The sequence below is a fragment of the Lissotriton vulgaris genome, chromosome 1_1, assembly GCF_964263255.1.
Source record: "Lissotriton vulgaris chromosome 1_1, aLisVul1.2, whole genome shotgun sequence".
Lineage (NCBI taxonomy): Eukaryota > Metazoa > Chordata > Amphibia > Caudata > Salamandridae > Lissotriton > Lissotriton vulgaris.
The window spans coordinates 264,127,010-264,132,913 of record NC_141685.1 but is presented as its reverse complement, the minus strand read 5'-3'; the positions used below and the strand labels follow the sequence as shown (position 1 = coordinate 264,132,913).

Here is a 5,904-nt window from a genome sequence, read left to right as displayed (position 1 = left end):
TTAGCGAAATCCTTGATAATAGGAGAAATGTCGCTTAACAACATTTCTCATCTTATTTTTCTGAGGAACGCCCCCTTTGCATCTCATTAGAGATGCAAGGGGAAGCGTGCAGAAAAAGGGTGCTAACATGGGAATTTGCGTGTTTTCACCCTGTTGCTGATAGGGAGATAATTTTATCTCCGCTTTCTTGGCTTTTAAAGCCAAAAAAGCGGAGATAAATCCCTTGAAAATATGCCTAATTCCCTTAACTTGTTTTATTTGTTTACTCCTTATGGCATTTATATCTCTTCATATACCACTCTCTTCTCTTGTTGGATACTTTTTAATTCTCTCATACACTTCTCTGACTCCTCCTTCACTTTGGCGATAGTAATAGCTTCTTTTAAATTGGGGTTGTTTGCTGTCCATAACCTCTCTTGTGTCTTCTTACTGTGACACTATCCTATCAATTGGCCCCTAATCATCTCGTCCTGCATGGAACCAAAACTGACACTTAATAACTAACTCTCTCAAGCTTGAGACAAATTCATCAATAGTTTCGTTCGAATTTTGGGGTTGGGTATAAAATGCATTCCTAGGCATTACAATGTATTTTCTTGCTTAGCAAATCTAATGCGCGATCTAATCATGGCATCTTTATACACGTCATCAACCTCGTCTGTTGAGCCGCTTTCCCCAATGCACCTAACAACAAAGCCTTTTTACGAACTGCAGAAAACTTAGACCCATCAAGAGCCACCAAATAATTCTCAAAACAGTCACACCAGTCATCCCACTCCATAGATGGTTCACCTGGAGACATTAAAAACGGAGGTGGTGCAGCAATGGCATTAGAAATAATAATTCTAACTCAAATGGTAATCCATACTAATATAATAAAGAGAGAACTTGCACCTTTTGGCCAGGTAAACTCGGGAACCACAGCACCAATCACAACACCCAATACAGCGTTGGAAAGGGCAGTTGTAGCAGAAGGACATAGGCTATGCAGACGCCCATCATATACATTTAAAATGTAAAAGAACCGTGCCAACAAAGTAGTCCCTTGTGGGCGTGTCTGCATTGTGCCGTGGGTGTGTGCTGGGGGCGTGACAATCGCTGGGGCATTCCGTCACGAGTGTTGTTTTTTCTTCCCAGGTTCTATACATTCCTGCTCCCTTTAAATAGTAATTCAGTGGAGGTCCCATTCTCTTAGAACCACCCCAAGCGCAGTTATGGGCAAAAATACAACTAAAAGGCCCTGCTAAGCATTATGGGATAAGCTTAGCATACATTTTTGCATTCATGAAAGGGTTTCAATGTTTTTGAATTTTACTCATCAGGGACATCTTGGGACGACGAGGTGTACTGCAGCTTGATAAATAATATTTTAAATGCTATTGCATTTGCATCATCAGGGACATCTAGGGACATGAGGTGAACTGCAGCTTGATGTGTAATGTTTTAAATGCTATTGCATTTGCCTGGTAATATGCCCCAATGTTTTTACCGATTTAAGAGTGAATCAGTGGGTCGCATCAGGACCTGGTGCAAAATATAGAGGCATAAAGTAAACCCTCATTAGAATACAGAGAAATGACATCTGTTCTTTTAGATAGTTGTCCTGAACCCTCCTGGTAGAAACATAATAAAGTTGGACAGACTGATAAGAGCAGTTAGTTGTTCGGCGGAAAAAGAGCTCCTCAGACATGTGCGCGAGACAACTTTATCGTCATTCTGTCAAGGACGGCATTTTACCCCAATCTGTCATGGCCGCTTGCTAGCAAAATATCTTCCCGGTTTAGTCTTTCAACCCGATCCAGCATGGACGCCACGCCTCTCATTCCAGTGACGTCCAAACCAATGGCGAGCCATTCTAAACCAGTGAGGTGTTTGGTTTGTCGGATCTCAAGCAGGGCGCGGCCGAGGTACTAATATTTGCATATTTTCTGTGCAATACCATGGACTTCTTTTCTTTGTTTTTCTTTGTTAAATTGTGAATAATAACTTATTTCAGTACCCTCAGATCTTGTACTTCTTTCCATTTCAATCAACAATTATTATATTAAAAGGGGCCTATTAAAAGTAGGTATTTTTTAGCACTACCACGTGAAATTGCACTTGCTACAATTAGAATAGCTCTTTACTATTTGTCTAGAAGGTTTCTTATATAGAGAAGCCGCCCCATCATTGTAAATAAAAGATATGAAGATAGTTCTCTGTTCTACTATAGAGCGATTGGAACGCTGAAAAATGATATTCTGTTAATAGGATCTTGATATGAAACTCGTTTTAATAAGTAGCGGGAAATAATGGCACGGTCTATTTATGGATATGTTTTACTATACTACTGAATGGTGGGTGTTGCCAGCAGATTTTATATAAACGTGTACAGTGAGGTTTGTTGTTGATTGCCGAAAAGTGCCCAATTAATTTTAGCTTGTTTTGTTAACTGGATTTTTTAATTCCAGGTTACCTCCGTTCTAGATTTGCTGCTAAATAGAATGCTTTGCGAGAAGTTGTCCCTCCAGCGGTAAATAAATGATTGCAACGAGCTAAAAGTTCAACAAAACAGACTTGCACAGTGTTAAGTAGCGGGCCCTGGACCCACTGGCTAAAGGGACACTGACACTAGGACATCACAGTCGAGGTGCGAAATATGGATTCCGCGAGGGAAGGCCGAGGCCGAGTAACAATTTACTAAAAATCTCTGGAGGAGCAGGAAGAGGTGCAGTACCACTGGCAGTCCCCAGAGGTCCCTGTAGAGTCTGAATAGGGCTGCACGGACACAGTACCGCAGGCTGTCCCCAGAGGTCCCTGTAGAGTTCTATAGCAGCAACTACACTGGTGATCGCAATAAAGGCCAGCTCTCTGCTTTGAAATATATATATACATAGGTTCAAAGTTCTTCCTTTACAATAGTAGTATAGATATATATATAACTATATATATATATAGATAGATAGATATATATAGATATATATACATATATATGTATATATATATATCTATATATATTTAGATATATATATATATATATATATACACATATATATATATAGATACATATATATATATATATATATATATATATATATATATATATATATATATATATATATATATATATATATATATATATATATATATATATATATATGTGTGTATATATATATATATATATATATCTATCTATACTACTATTATAAAGAGAGAACAGACACCTTTCGGCAAGGTAAACTCGGGAACTACAGCACCAATCCACACACCCAATACAGCGTTGGAAAGGGCAGTTGCATCAGAAGGACATAGGCTATGCAGACGCCCACCATATACATTTAAAAGGTAAAAGAACCGTGCCAGCAAAGTAGTCCCTTGTGGGCGTGTCTGCATTGTGCTGTGGGTGTGTGCTGGGGGCGTGACAATCACTGGGGGCATTCCGTCACGAGTGTTGTTTTTTCTTCCCAGGTTCTATACATTCCTGCTAAATAGTAATTCAGTGGAGGTCCCATTCTCTTAGAACTACCCCAAGCACAGTTATGGGCAAAAATACATCTAAAAGGCCCTGCAAAGCATTATGGGATAAGATTAGCATAATTTTTAGCATTCATGAAAGGGTTTCAATGTTTTTGAATTTTACTCATCAGGGACATCTAGGGACGGCGAGGTGAACTGCAGCTTGATGTATAATATTTTAAATGCTTATTGCATTTGCCTCATCAGGGGCATCTAGGGACGACGAGGTAAACTGCAGCTTGATGTGTAATATTTTAAATGCTATTGCATTTGCCTCATTACGGACATCTAGGGACCACGAGGTGAACTGCAGCTTGATGTATAATATTTTAAATGCTATTGCATTTGCCTCATCAGGGACAACTAGGGACGACGAGGTGAACTGCAGCTCTTTGTAGAAATTTTTGGATTCTATACTATTCACTTCCCACTGCTAATCTTGTCCCATAATGCTTTGCAGGGGCTTGATCTCAAAATCATCACCTCTATCACTGCTTGCTGGAAGCTAATTTCACTTTTGTGAAATGACTATATGCATTTTAGCATGTAGAAATACTTGTTATTTGACTTTGAATATATGAGGTTTCTGTTTTAATAATTGGAAATCAGACAGAACGAAATATTGCGGATTTATTGTACCAAGTTTGCGCCAATTCCGCCCACCCCTACTTTAAATACCCCTGCACACAATAATCATAACCCACCCTTACTCTATAAAATACCCCAACACCCTTAAACACTAACCCATCTTAACCCTATAAATATACCCTGTACCCCAAACCCCAAACCTATCCCTAAACCCTATAAATACCCCTGTACCTCAAAACCCAAACCTACCCCTGAACCCTAAAAATACCCCTGTACCCCAAAACCCAAACCTACCCCTGAACCCTAAAATACCACTGTACCCGAAAACCCAAACCTAGCCCATAACCCTTAAAATACCCCTGTACCCCAAAACCCAAACCTACCCCTGACCCCTAAAAATACCCCTGTACCCCAAAACCCAAACCTAGCCCAGAACCCTAAAATACCCCTGTATCCCAAAACCCTAACCTAGCCCTGAACCCTAAAAATACCCCTGTACCCCTGTACCCCAAAACCCAAACCTAGCCCTGAACCCTTAAAATACCCCTGTACCCCAAAACCCAAACCTACCCCTGAACCCTAAAAATACCACTATACCCCAAAACCCAAACCTAGCCCTGAACCCTAAAAATACCCCTGTACCCCAGAACCCAAAACTATATCTGAACCCTTAAAATGCCCAAACACCCCAAAACATATACCTCAGTACCCCAAAACATATACCCCCATACCCATACTTGCCTTATCCAAACATTTTAAAAAAACATGCTTTTACCATTCATGCATTTACAACGAATTTCGTTGTAAATGTATGCGTGGTAAAAGCATATAAAATATAATGCCACGTGTTATAATGGCATTGCGGAGTCATGGTACTTTCGTAATGAAAGTATGCGGAGTGATGGTATGCGGAAAGAAAGTTGCGGAATAATGGGTGTTTACCCTCCCCCGTAAGTACATTGGTGGCACGGCGGCTCACATCTCCAACAACATACTCATATTTTTTCACCACCGATTGGAAAAATGCACAGGTCTCTCTCATTGATGGCCAGCACCGACATACACTTTTAGACACGCCTCCCACCACAAGTTCTAGAATTACGAACTTTAGAGATGGGGAGCTACGTTCGAATCTCGGCATCAGCTCAACATCCTGTGTTTCCAGACAAATTGCTTTGTCTCCCCGTGCCTACCACAAATGAATTTGTTCTTCTGTAATGTAAATTGTGCTCATGCCATGTTGTCGAGTTCGAGCTATATAATATTGCAAGGAAAATAAGGTAGGGAAACTCGAGTTCACACACTACTGAACGCACACTCTTAAGTGCATCAGCAGTGCACTGTGAATCGGAGCATTTCACAGGCCTGTCACAGATAAGAAATGCTATCAAAACGAAATCCTACAAAACAATATACTACTGGCCGGCAGCAATTCATACCAGGACAACGGCGGGACGGGCTGCTAGTCTATACTACTATTATAAAGAGAGAACTTGCACCTTTTGGCCAGGTAAACTCGGGAACCACAGCACCAATCACAACACCCAATACAACGTTGGAAAGGGCAGTTGCAGCAGACGCCCACCATATACATTTTAAATGTAAAAGAACCGTGCTAGCAAAGTAGTCCCTTGTGGGCGTGTCTGTATTGTGCTGTGGGTGTGTGCTGGGGGGCGTGACAATCGCGGGGAGGGGGGGGGCATTCCGTCACGAGTGTTGTTTTTTCTTCCCAGGTTCTATACATTCCTGCTCCCTTTAAATAGTAATTCAGTGGAGGTCCCATTCTCTTAGAACCACCCCAAGCACAGTTATGGGCAAAAA

The 5,904-nt window shown here is 40.8% G+C and overlaps 1 pseudogene; it reads left to right on the top strand.

The window, feature by feature from the left end:
* Window positions 1–2,110: 2,110 nt before the first annotated feature.
* On the top strand, window positions 2,111–2,163 carry LOC147746886 (U7 small nuclear RNA; annotated as a pseudogene).
* Window positions 2,164–5,904: the final 3,741 nt, after the last annotated feature.